Below are 14,181 nucleotides of genomic sequence, written 5' to 3' on the forward strand. Positions count from 1 at the left end.
TTTAGAATAACCTAGTTTAACAAACAAATCAACACACACTAGTGAATCAAACGTTAGTGTGTGCAAAGAGGCTAGTGATATTTTAAATGTTTCACTATTTTGGGATGCTCCATTTATATGTATAGATATAGATATGGAGTAAATCTCACCCTTTCTATGATTTTTTTTTTTGGGTTTGTTTTTGGAGGTTACTTTGAAAAGCAAAAGGAAAAAAAAATGGATTTGGCCGATTGGGACCATTAATTTCATAGATTTGAAAAAAGCAAAATCTAATGCCTACAAGGTGTTTTGAAATGCCCACCCCAATGAAAATGGAGTGGAACCGTTTCCACTGCTCCAACGAAATACTTGTGATATTTCTTACGTTTTCTTTATTTATATTTTATATACAAGATGTATAAGAAAATATGGGGCCCCCCAGACTTAGGGGCCCTAGGCGACCGCCTACCCCGGCTACCCTCAGGGACGGCCATGAATCCGGACCATTGAAATTTGATCCAACAGCTACAATTATTAGACTCAGTTTTGAAGGATCCGGTTCCCTCCAACACAATGTGGAATCCCACAACCGCTGCAAATAGGCCATGACTTAAAAGAAAAGGATAATACAGGTACAGGGCCAACGCAAAGTAATGCAAACAAGCCGAAACAAATTGGGGAAACCCGATGAACATAAGGCCCATCCCTGGAACCAAAAGGCCAGAAACCCCAATTTCTATTTTGTAAAGACATTAAAAAAGGACGATAGAAGCCGAGAAAATGAGGGGCGATGAACGTTGAAAAAACATGTCACCAACTCTCAAAACGAAGGAATGAGTAGTCGACGTTACAGGTATTATATATCCAACTTTTTGATCAAATCCATCGTCTCAACTTTTGCTTGCACATAAATCAAAACATTCACAATACCTGAGACCCCTATGGTCAGGAAAATATATTACTTTTGAACACCTTCGACCTGGGAGTTGGGACCACACTCCTCGTCTCCCTCACCACCTTAAAAGGTTTTCCTTTCCACTTTTGGCTAAACGGGCCCACGGATGTATCCCCCAATAATAAACAAAAGATGTAACAATTTTTTGGTCACATGCATTGTGACATACTGACATATAACATTTCCCTCCATTCTTAATCGGTTCCTTATTTACAAGGTGGAGTATGAAGATGGTAGAAAAAACCTAACTAGTGATATATATGTTTCAAATTTGTGAAAGAAAAATATTACATTAAATTAAATGAAGGGTTCGCTTTCAAACCAATCAATAAGTAGTTATAAAATATGATTTAAATTAATGGTATCTCTAACATTACTTTTTAGAATAGCTCACATCTAACACAATTCGAACTTGCACATGTTTAACGCGTAGACGATTAACGTGATTAAAACACAGAAAATATTATTCACCTAATATCATATCATTAAAAGAACATAGAAAAGAAATAAATAGAGAATATTATACTAATACAATTTCATATCGCATTTGTTAAACAAGTGTGCTCCTCTTCCATGGAATTGGAAGGTCTCATAGAGACACAAAGCCGACGACATAAACCTCTACACTCTATTAGCTACGCTCCTATGATGATTAGGACTGAGGACTCAACCTAACCAACAATTATTTAATGAAAACTGAGATTTGAAGACAATACTGACTCAAAAGAAATGACTCGCTGGAAAGAAACACAGCTCACTGCAAATTATTGTAGTTCCATATACCATGCACGCCTTCGTTCTTCACTTTTTAATATTGATTTTCCTCACCGGAACGACTTCAAGACCATTATCATCAACCAAGCCCTTGATAGTGGCTCTCTTCCGGGATCAAGCCACTTGCTCACCACCACAAACTCCCATACCATGGCCAGTCACTCCATTTGCCTTCCCGGATTTTCTTCTCCCTCAGCTCCTTGGGGGACATGAACAATTCCTTGTCTTTAGCTGACTTGTACTCTTTTTGAAGCGGTGGTGGTCCTTGAGGCAGTGGCGGCAAGCCTCGGCTTCCTCCACAGCTTGCCGAGCGACAATATTCCTAGGGAGATGGTAAACCATTCCCTTCAGGTGTTGCGGTTCTGAGACGTAGGCGTAACCGTGTTGGTGTTGCCCGTTCAACTGCGCAAGCTACTGTATAATGAATACAGAGACTTGAGATGCTTGGCATCTGTGCGAGATAAGTTTTTCAAAGCATTGCCACGCTCCATGATGGTTTTCGATAGTTCAGCTTGAGGAACATGTTTAAAAAAGACCCTCGTAAAAAACATGGTGGATCAAAGATGAAGGAATGAGTAGAATTTGAACTAATTGTGACATGTAACACTTCCCTCCAATTTCAAATTCTACTCATTCCTTCATCTTTGATCCACAATGTTTCTTACGAAGGTCTTTTTTAAACATGTTCCTCAAGCTAAACTATCGAAAACTATCATGGAGTGTGGCAATGCTTTGAAAAACTCCTCTTGCATAGATGTCAAGCATCTAAAGTCTCTGTATTCACTATACAGTAGCTTGGAGCAGCTGAACGGCCAACATCAACACGGTTACGCCTATGTCTCGAAACCGTAGCACCTGAAGGGAATGGTTTACCATCTCCCTAGGAACATTGACTCTCGACAAGCTGCGGAGGAGGCCGAGGCTCGCCGCCACTACCCTCAAGGACCACCGTCGCTTCAAAAAGAGTATCAGCCAGCTGAAAACAAGGAGTTGTTCATGTCCCCTAAGGAGCTGAGGGAGAAGAAAATCCGGGAAGGCAAATGGAGTGACTGGACGTTACTATCAAGGGCTTAGCTAATGATAATGGTCTTGAAGTCGTTCCGATGAGGAAAATCAATATTAAAAAAAATTAAATCTCCTGAAATCATAAAAAAAAAAAAATTTGATTCATTTACAAGTCGCAAGCTACAAAAGCCCCAGATTTAAACAAAAGAAAACCACCCAGATCCATATCTCAGAGAGATTTTTTAGTGTGACTGGTACACTGTGTGGTATACCACGTGTTATTATATAAATGATGAGATATATGTGTTAAAAAGTTAATAACTTAAAAAATAAAATTTCTCACCACTTACATAAAAACACGTAGTGTACTACTCGTGTTCCCGTCATAATGAAAATTTTCTCCATATCTCAAAGAACTCACCAAGAAACCCTAACCTTTCTTCTTAAGAAATTCCTTCAAATCAAATCCAAAAATTGAACATGAGTACCTGAATTGAATAAAAATTAAAATACAATCAATTCACTGTTAGCCATTTTTTTTAATCAAAACACCCCAAACGATCCCAAATTGTCAAATCTGTTCAAGGAAACTTACCATTAAATCACAGTGACTAGGGGTGGGCACGGTGCGGTTCAATGCGGTTCAATGCGGTTCCACCCCTAAACCAGACCCGGAACCTTAAAATATCAACGGTTCGGTTCGATACAGTTTCGCTTAAATTTATTACTAGAACCGTACGGTTCTGTCTAAACCAATTCCGATTCGATTCTTACCGGTTTACGGTTCCGAATACCAAATTATTTGAACACCAAATCATCATGCATTCAAGGGTTTGGTCCGTCATCCCTAAACTAGACAAAAAACAAAACCCAAATTCAACACAGAGTTTATCATTCACATACATATTGAAATTGATCCACAAACTGATCCACAAGCAACATCAATTTGAAATCCACATAAGCAAAGCCATGTAAAACCCGAATACAAAACTTAGTGCAGATTCTAACAATAAAACAAAAGAATAACACTCACATAGCAAATGAAGAAAGATCAGTTGAGAAGTCACACAACTCAGTACAGGGAGCCTCCAAATGACCTGACTGTCATCAAATAACCCACACAAAAAATATCTCAGATACCCGGGTCAAAAAATTGCATAACAAGATACAAATCACTAAACAAAATAGCAACAAATCCAACACCAGTGACCATTCAAGTGTTTTTGAATTACAAATTACAAGCATTAGATCCATCAAAGAAACAAATTAGTAAAATTAATTACTAAATTATTTATATGCAAGTTTAAAGAGAGAGATACTCCAAAATAATCTGAAACAAAACAACCCAACACTTAAAAACCTATCAATTCTTATAATCCCAAAACAATTCCACATCTCGCACATGAACAAATACTAACTTCATTTATTTTATTGGGATTAGAGAGTACAACAGATCTGATTAACAATTATAACAAAAATTAGAGGTTGCTCCTAAGATATCTTGAAACAGGTGGAGAAGAAAATGGAGTTTTACCTCTGGAAACCGAGTCCACAACAAGTCTGCGCTGCGGGAGTTTGAGTTGTGGGCGAACCAAAGCTTAATTTAGGTATCAAAAACCTGAAACAATCCAACCATTAAGTGAGAGATATCAACCCAACTCGTAAACTCCAATTCTCACCAAGAAAAAAGAGCCAAAGAAATACAGTGGATTTTAGAGAGAGAGAGAGAGAGAGAGAGAGAGAAAATTTTTACCTCTGAAGAGACAGTAACTGAGAGTTGAAATCAGCAGAAAGCAGCTTCCCCTTCCTTGGAGAAGTGTTTTTGGTTTGATTGCAAAAGGAGCGGCTAATGAAATGGATAAATGGGTTTTTTTGTTACAAGAATCTCTCTCTCTCTCTCTCTCTCTCTCTCTCTCTCTCCATTAACGAATAAATCAACGGAGAATGTCGACAAGGAAGAGGGGTCGGCTGTGTGAAATGGAGGAATGGGAATGTGAGGCCGTGAGTGAGGTGAGGGTGAGGTGAGTGAGCCCTAATTGGGATGATCCACTACTTTGCAATTTGATGAAACTATTTTTTTAACCTACTTATTATACCATGACATGTGTGTATGTATATAATTTATTTATTTATTATTAATAAAACGGTTCGGTTGGTTCTTGTTCATTCGAAACCAGAACCATAATCGATTTGAACGGTTTAGTTCAGTTTTTGATTCAAAGTTCACTTTTCCGGTCAACTCGATTCTTTTCTGTTTTTTTTTTCATACGGTTCTTTTCTGTTTTTTTTTTTTTATATGGTTCGATGCGGTTTTACGGTTTGACGGTTTTTATGCCCACCCATAATAGGGACTTCACAAATCCTCTTGATATCTGCACCAAAAATAACGAAAAAGAATTGCAATCAGCCCAAGAAACAAAAGATCAGTAGAAACAAACAAAGAAAATCAAGTATCGGAGAAAAATTAACCATCAACATTTCTCCTTTTTGAATTTTCATGCAAAATATTGAACCAGTGTTAAACCCTAATCTAAAAACTTTCCGAAATAAAAAAAATAACAACAAAAACATAAATTATATACCTAATCCGGAAAAGGTTTGCAAGATCGTGCAATAAAACCCTAAAATTGGAAGCCGAATATTTCCTGCAACAAAATAACGAAATTAGAGAAACAAACGAAAAAGGACCTAAATAAAAAAAACTAACAAACAAACAAAGAAAACACCAAAAATTAACCATTAGCACTTCTCCTTTTTAGAATTTTTGCGCAAAAAAATTGAACCAGAAACGACCCAAATATAAAAATTTGGCCAAAAAAATAATAAAACACCAACAGTAAAAACCGAAACAGCTAAATTAAACTCAAAAATTAATCATGATCATCCATTTGTATTGCTGAGAAATGTTTAGCAATTTAATTAAAACACCAAAATAAAAAATTCCTCACCCACAGTAAAAAAAACCGAAACATGCAAAGCAAAACCCAAAAATTAATCATCAGTATTCCTTCTTTTTTTTTTCTTTTTTTTTTTTTAAGTTTGAGGAAAAAATCGAAGTACAAACATAAAAAAATAACACCAAAGAGATAAATTATATGTTATAAAAAAAAGAGATAAATTATATACCTGACGGAGAAAAAGCTTGGAAACTGACAGAATACAACCCTAAAACTGGAAGAAGAATGTTTCCTGCATCCAAAATGCAAAATCAGAGATAACAACCAGACGGAGAACGCGAAAAAACAAAGAAAATGCTGGGCAAAAAAGCTGAATAGCCCAAATTCACAACAATCAATCATAAAATTTTCTTCCTAACCAAACAGAAAATAAACCAACACATGAATCAACATACCTAAATGGAAGCGATTTGTTCGCGCAAAACAGGGGAAAAAAACGCCAAACACCTTCGAGAAGATCCGATCGAAATCGAAATCAAAAGACAGACGGGAAAACTGAGAGAAACGGAACGGCAGAGAGAAAATAGAAGAGGAAGAGAAAAAGTGGAAAATAGAAGAGGAAAAAAAAAAGTGGAAGACACCACACATGACCAAGGACAGAATAGCCAATTCACTGTACAATCCCACTAAAACCCAAAAACCATGAATAAAATGAGGGACAAAACCGGCGACGCATTGTTAGTGAACAGTAGTCAACCACCGGGTTTTAGAAGAGAGTAATTTGTTTAATTATTAGTAAAGATATTTGTTTAATTTACGTTTTTAAATAACAAATTATACGTAACCTAACGCGACAAAGTTAACACGATTTGAATTCTGCACGAATATAAAACCTAATGCATAGACGATTAACATGATTATCAGTGGCACTAATCCAACATCCAAGTAGGAATATAAAGTGTGTCATTCATATAATTTCCTTTACTAGCTCGTTTGTGCTTCATGAGATTTTTTTTTTTGTAATGATCACAAACATGTTGTTTGGGCTTTAAAATATTGGGTTTGGGTCGAAGGTGGATAATTTGTAATAAGGCTTAATTCTAGGCCCAGTGGCATACCTTCAAGCCAAGTGGCATTCAGATATCTTGCCCAAGACGGATTCGGTCGAGTCCTAGTGAAATTAAAATCGTTAAGGATCAAGATGAGTTTTGATAAAATTTGAAATATTCTAAGAATCAAGGCTCATGGCTGATCAGATTAGGAATGAATCAAATGCTAAAAGAAGATTGGCTTCATAGTCCTAGTTCTAATATAAGTGGCCAAAGGATGAACGTGGATTAGGCTTATCTGATAAGAGATTGGAGTAGGTGAGCCCGAGGAGTTAAAGTCCAAGTAGGACTCTGTTTCGAGAGAGTGATCTGCATGGAATTCATCTTATAAATATAAGCAGTTATACGACATGCAAATGACCTAAAACTCAACACAAACGTCCTACGCAAACTCTCGCTCTACACGAGCCTCACTAACTCTCCTAACTTTGTCAACATATCTTCAGTTTGGATTAACAACACTGTGTTGACAACCGGCGAAATTTTCAGTTTAGATTAATAGCACGGGAGCAGTAGAATCAGACGGCTGATGAGCACGTCCAATTTGGAGTAATAATACTGCTTCAAATTTGGTTACCTATCCAAGTCTTTGTCAACAAGTAACCTTTGGATTTCTTACCGAAATAGGTCATCTCACTAGCTTATCTGCGAAGTAAGGTGTTACCAAATTACTTAGTGTTTCCTTTCAAAAAAAAAAAAAAAAAATACTTAGTGTTCGGCACATTGAAAGCCAAACCTTTATATGATTAGATATTTCCAAGTGCATTTCAGAGTTTGGCATTCTAACGGTCGAACAACATTTACAGTATGTGTCTTATAGTTTGACATCAATTTGGCGCACTTATATTTTCACAAATATAGTTGATGCATCCGAACTTGGTGCAGAAGATTCTGAACTTCGCATTGATTAACAGCCTTGTCTTTAGGCTCTAGAACCCAAGTCCGAGACGAGTTACTTCATTTGTCGTGATCACTCGGATACAGAAGTCAACACCGCATTCAACACCACCACCACATCAATTTTACTCGCTGGCCGAGCTCGGTCGCGATCGACACGCCTGCATTCACCGAATAACGTAATTAGCTTATTAATTGTTGGACTCACGTGCCAAATAAGCTTGGTAATTTTTAAGATTAACAAATGTATATATATGTTATGATCATGTAATAATCTCAAAATGGGCCGACCGGGTCCCTATCAAGGGTGTAAGTAAGGGTTAATGGAAATCAACCGGCAAAGCAAGCAGTGCTCTCTTTTTTCTTAGTGAGAAGGTCAACGTACAATGGTAACTGCTGCTTGTAATTGTGCAGGTACCTATATAGCAGAGAAACGGAGAACATGGTCGTGCCCGAGACCAACAAATTAAATGGAAATTTTTTGTTTATTATCTATTTAATTTATAAATGATCATTTGCACAAAACAGTGCATATATCCATGCATGAAGCTATATATAAGATACACTATGTGAAATTTTTAGTTAGGGATCGTTTGATAACTATTTCGTTTTCTTATTTTCATTTTTAATAGTAAAAACAAAAGGGTTATCGAAGTATTGAAAAATTACTGATTAAGTAAGAACAAAACAGTGCATGTATGATGTATCCATGCATGAAGCTATATATAAGATGAAACATTACTGGTTAAGTTTCATATTTGATATCATGATATCTTCTGTCTTAAAAAATTGAAGTAACATGAGATGATGAGAGATAATTGATCAACATTTAGTTTGCCTTCAGGATATTTCATTGTGTGCATCGTTACATCCTATTTAGTTGCAAAACCTAAGTCCATTAAGGACCAACACTTTGATCCATTCAATCTTTGTTAGCCTTTTTAATTTTGAGCGTTAACAGTTAGCAAACGACCATTAAGAAATATTTAAAAATCAATCTTATCAATACTTTTAGGATGCAACATTAATGATTAAATTTCATATCAAATTTTCTATCATATTATATTCTAGGATGAACGACACGTGGTTTTGTTTTTATGATCTTTCACGAGAAGAAGGATATTAGACGCTATTATTTCTTCTCAAAAGAAAGAAAAGAAAAGGAAGGCGGCGATTGGGCTTTCGGCCTTCGTGCAATTCTTTGATAGAGCCCAAAGGTAGAAACGAAGGAAGACCGGACTACGTACTTGTATGCATATAACTGTAACTGCAGTTTCTTCACTCCCACTTGCCAATCCAGCCCAACTCCTTCAGCCAAATATCAATTTCTGCAGGGTGATTTGAAACTTAACTTTCTACTCCAGCTTCCACTCTAATTGAAACGTCGCCGACAGTCGACACACATAAATAAATTACCAGTTACTAATTTGCGTCCCAAGTTTGAAGCCAAAACGTTGTCGTGTACATAATTTGTGTTTAGCATTGCATTGTTTTACAGTTAATATATAACGCAAGAATGATGATGTAAACGTTGCTACTCCTGAAACCGTGGTAGCATATATAGCAGGGGCCTTGTCTGAAATCAAGCATGGCATGCATCATGCATTTGCCAAGTTGAATGTCCATGTTCCGGCCAAATCCGAGTAAGTTTACAAGTTTAGAACACTAGCTAACTGGACCACAAAGCAATATGGAAATTTGGTATTTAATTTTACAACACTTGTTGAGGAGGAAGGCGATCCACACGGCCAATAAGGCGGCTCAGAGATACGAGCGTGACGCTGATTACCGCTTCTTGCACGACTGTGTTTTGGATATTTTCGCCCAGTGCCTCAAGTCTGATATTGAAAAATTTCATCATCACAAGGATCATGACCATGACCATCATGATGATTACTGCTTGGAGATTACCCAAGCGGCTACCTCTTTCCCTACCACCGCTGATCATCATATGCTGTTCGAAAACATGTTGCAAGGAAGGTTTTCCCGCCAGAATCATGCCGCCGAGAAGGGGATGGTAGTGTTCGTTGTATTGACCGACTGAGGAAGGAGGTTTTGTCGCCCTTGATAAAAACTATGGCGCCAAGGGGCTGGGAACCTGCCAACCGATGGGGTTATAGAGTGGCCAAGAGTGATGAGTCAATTTCATATTATATATTTTACCTTATTTTTAGTATGATTTGGTGATTATTTTGATAGAATTTTGATACTTTGATTTATATTTTCAATATAGGACATTCGACTTCCTCTGGAGCAAAATGTGATCAAATGAACGAATTTTGGAGTGATTCAAATTGGAGGACGTTCGTGTGTCTCTTGGCGTGCTCGTGTCAAAATTTGGGATTTTTCTACCAAGCGCTTATTTTCTGGTAACAGAATGAAGAAACAGTGCGCAATGCTGGAAAATGACGTTTCTGGGCTTAAATTGCGTTTTTGGAGCCCAAAACGACTTCTGATGGGTTCGTGGCCTTCTGGAATAGTATTCAGAATATTCCAAATCTTAAATTCAGCTAAATTGGGCCAGCTTTGGAGCAGCTTAAGGGTTCAAAACGTGGTTGTTCAGATTTTGGGCGAATTTTACCATTTAATTTAGGTTTATGTTTCTTATTTTATTTTAGTTATTTAGTTTCCTAGTTGGATTGGAAGACCTTTTATTAGGAGGATTTAACTAGGTTAAATAAGCTTAGCCGGCTACATACTTGGAACTTCTTCTTCTCCCTGCGTTCTTGAAAAGAGGAAATTGGCCAAGCGTAGAGATTTTCAGACTTTTTCCATTCTAGGTGTTTTCGATCTTTTATTATTTTAATGAAGAACTTTATGATTTTTATTATGAGTATGCATAACTAATTCCTTTTGCTAGGGTGAGGCCACGAGCCTTAGCAAGAATATGTAGTTTCTCTTCAATTTGCTTATGATTATATGCATGCAGGTTTTCGAGTTATTAATCACCGTGTTTGAAACTATCTAATTATCTTGATGTTTGATCACCATTAGGATGTTTAGAAAAGTAATTTGATGCAATTTTGGTTGGAGGTCGATCCCTGAAATTGACGAAGGCTTCTTGTGATTAATATGTGCAAGTTCACTTAGGATGAATATCACGTCTTGAGGGTTATATGGTTTTTCAAAAGGTTTCACAGAACTTAATGAGTCATGCATGTTTAGATTTGATCTGAATACCACAGACGGATTGCATGTTTGATATACGCTTTATGTTGGGGGTCCAAGTAGGCATATATTAGGAAAACTTAACTTTCAAAATATGCATGTATAAGTCATAAGTAATTGGAAGAACTATATAGGATTGGTAAGGCGACGGCGGATCCCTAGTGCTTTCTTAATTTGATTTCTCCAAAACTGTTTTCTTTCTCTTAGCTTTAATCTTGCAGATTGTTTTATTTTTATTAATTAAATTCGTTTTAATTTAAGTAGGTTAAAAAATCAATCATCTCAACTTTCTGCTTTATAATAATTAATTGGAATTTGAATTTGTTTTGAATTATTTAATAATTCTTGTGGAGAACGACCTTGTGAGATCTGTTTATACTACAATATCCTTGTCATTCTTGCAAGTATTATAGGAGTTTTTAGCACGTTTGCGTGTAGTAAATTCCCTATCAAAGAGCAAGTGGTTGCTGCCAATGAGATTGATCCCGACGATGCTGTGCTGCTTCCGCATGACATATTAAGCTACATCAAGTATCCCGAGCTCGAGCAAGAGGCTGATGTTAAGTGGAAGAAAATGGTGGAGGTCTACTCAAAGCAGGGGAAGCTGAAGAATTGATTGGCTGTGTGTGATGTCGACAACACCTTGTCGGCGGGTTTGGCTTTAGGGCTTTTGTTGCCTCAATTGAGTGACGAGCCGTGGAAAGGAAAGGTGGTCACTCACAGCAAAAACCCTCGGCTGCATTCAATGCAAGGCAAGGATCTTAATTCGAGGGCCAAATTTATACAGACTTTGATCAAAAGCCAGGACTGGACGGCTGATTTCGGGAAGTTGTTCGATGTGATTCTAGAAGAGGCAGTGAACGGAATTTGAAGCCAGATAAGATGGTCAAGAAGGTGCTTGCCTTGACCACATACAAACATTTCTTGACAGGCAGCAACTTCAGCTTCTGGGGGGAGACTAATTACGAGGAAATACGGAACAAGTATAAGGAGAAGGGGTATGGAGAAGTGGTGCCACACCTAGTCTTTTGGAATATGATCAAACCTGAGTATTCGGCTGGGCATTGTAGAGAACCAGAACCAGGGGTGACGTTGTTGAGTGGCTTCTCGTACAAGCTGCTCGAGTCCTTCTTCGAAAATGATGGTGACATCGGCCCCAACCATGTCATGGAAGCTGCTGTATCTGCCCCAGCCTATCAAACTCTGGCAGTAGTCGACTGACTGACTCGCACACAAATCACTCGTGTGAATGTGTTCATCTATATATTTCTTGGGTCGTAAAAGTTCCTCTCCAGACCATCGGTAGGCCTTAAGCTTTCATATTTTTCATTTTAGAACAAATTAATCGTGTTGGATTCGTAATATTTCTAAAATCTCATCTTTTGTTTTTTTTCCCAGTACTTATAAATGTCAAGTCAAATAAAAATGAAAATAAATTAGGATGTGAAAGGGTCAATATTAGAATTAATCATGTCAAGTTACTAACAAATAACTTGTTAGAGACTTGTTAAAATTACTAATTGGACAGGTAAAACTTGTTTTATTTACACATTAATTGTTATTAATCTTCCTGTCAGAATTTTGTTTTGTAATTTGGTATATTGATTGAAAGGAAGCATTCAACATGCTCCTGTGGTTTCCCCTCTCATGGTGATGAACACATAACATTAGTCAATCACTGATGACATGGCTCAGCTTGAATGAGTAAGATTCGAGGGCGAGAAAGCGAGGGGCGATGAACGTCGAGAAAACATGTCACCAGCTCTCAAAATGACGTAATGAATAGTCAACGTTTGAGGACGGAGTACGGGAGGGTGAGAGTTTTTGTTTGAGTTACAGATATTACTAGAAATATGGCCCACGCGTTGCTGCGGGGTTAGTAACCATATAAAAAAACAAAATGTTTCAAAGCTATGAGAGATTGTTAAAGAAGGTTAATGTTATTTACTCTGAAAGATGTTTTGAGTTTTTTGAAAGAATTTTTACATGAAGAGGTGAAATTGGGTGAATAAAGCTCTTGGAATCCTTAGAATCCTTGGAATCTCTGCAGTTAAATGTCAGAGTTGGGTTCAATTGGTCTTTAAAAAATATCCAGACAAATTGCTCCATTCTGACTGCTAATATTAGGGTGCCTTCAACATATGAGACACATACACACACAAAAAAAAACATTATTAGTGATCCCTATGCATATCGTTTCTCTGAGTATTCCAATTCAGCAGTCCCTAGAATCTTACACAGTGGCACCAGGTTGTTTCTCCTACTTTACAAACTGTTTTTTCTTTAAAGCACATTCTGCTGATAAATAGATTCTTCACAAAAATTATGCAATACAATTGTACATGAAGTGCTAATAATCTTCATAAAATAGCAGTTACATTTCTTCACAACTTGAGTGATCTCTAAAATAAATGAAGGATGAGGTTATAGTTTATCACTTTCACATTTACATTTGCCCACTATTTAAGTGTTATATTTAAACTCCAAACGATGCATAGGTTATCATGTAGTTACATCATTAATTAAAATTCACATCCAATAAGAGTATAAATACACCTAATTGGTAATATCTTGAGAGAGAGAGAGAGAGAGAGAGAGATACCTGGCAATGGGTCGACTTGCAATGAACTAAAGAACTCGACCTTTGCTTATGATTACATCACCGCTTTCAAGAAATACATCAATCAGTAAAATCAAAAGTGACAACACAAAAGAAAATCCCAGGTAAGGTTCTCATTAGCAGTGAAATTATTGGTATTGCACTAAAATATTTAGTGATAAGGAGATAATGATTTAAACAATATTATCTCAATCATTGTTCTGATAAAGAGAATATGTTGCTTGTTTAAAACTACCAATCAGGATCACGGCTCAAAACTAACTGTTAAAACCTTTCATAATAGTAAATTATTGTTCTTTCTTAAGATTCCAAATAATTGGATACACACTCCTTTTATAGTTTTATATATGGATATTTGACCCTCATCAGTCTTATATACTCCCCTCGTGGCAATGAGACTTTTTTATGAGCGCATTAGACAGACGGGCAAGCTTTGAGCATTCAAAAGTTTTTCAATTTCTCAGTTTGCTTTAGGCCTCATGATATACCGATAACAGTTAAAGATGATTGAGCAAAATAAAAAAGATGGGTTACATCCAGAGGAAAACTGAAATAGAGAACAAAAAAAGAACATAAATGGAACCCAAACGCAAAGAGAGTGAGCGTGTTAAACCCAAAAGCGTAACCCAATCTCATTTGCACCCCCATTTGACCATATTACATTTGACCATATTAAGGATAGAGGACACTCACATCGTTGCGGTAGTACTCTTCTTTGTTATGCTTTTCCTCAAAACCGCCATTAAAAAACCCATAAAGCATAAAAATTTAGAAACA

General features: G+C 36.8%; 1 long non-coding RNA gene across 6 annotated transcripts; it reads right to left on the reverse strand.

The window, feature by feature from the left end:
* Nucleotides 1–2,719: 2,719 nt before the first annotated feature.
* LOC108170918 (uncharacterized) lies at nt 2,720–6,261 on the reverse strand. 6 transcript variants are annotated; one of them, XR_011580745.1, is made up of 10 exons: nt 6,066–6,261; nt 5,840–5,902; nt 5,296–5,358; nt 4,467–5,085; nt 4,248–4,331; nt 3,747–3,814; nt 3,488–3,565; nt 3,309–3,373; nt 3,135–3,201; nt 2,720–2,846 (listed from the first exon to the last, which is right to left on the reverse strand). It is a non-coding gene; the product is annotated as an uncharacterized lncRNA (long non-coding RNA). The 6 variants fall into 6 exon arrangements; XR_011580746.1 differs by having other exon boundaries at nt 2,745–2,846; nt 3,149–3,201; XR_011580747.1 differs by lacking the exon at nt 2,720–2,846 and having other exon boundaries at nt 2,858–3,201; nt 3,488–3,560.
* Nucleotides 6,262–14,181: the final 7,920 nt, after the last annotated feature.

The sequence above is a fragment of the Malus domestica genome, chromosome 05, assembly GCF_042453785.1.
Source record: "Malus domestica chromosome 05, GDT2T_hap1".
NCBI lineage: Eukaryota > Viridiplantae > Streptophyta > Magnoliopsida > Rosales > Rosaceae > Malus > Malus domestica.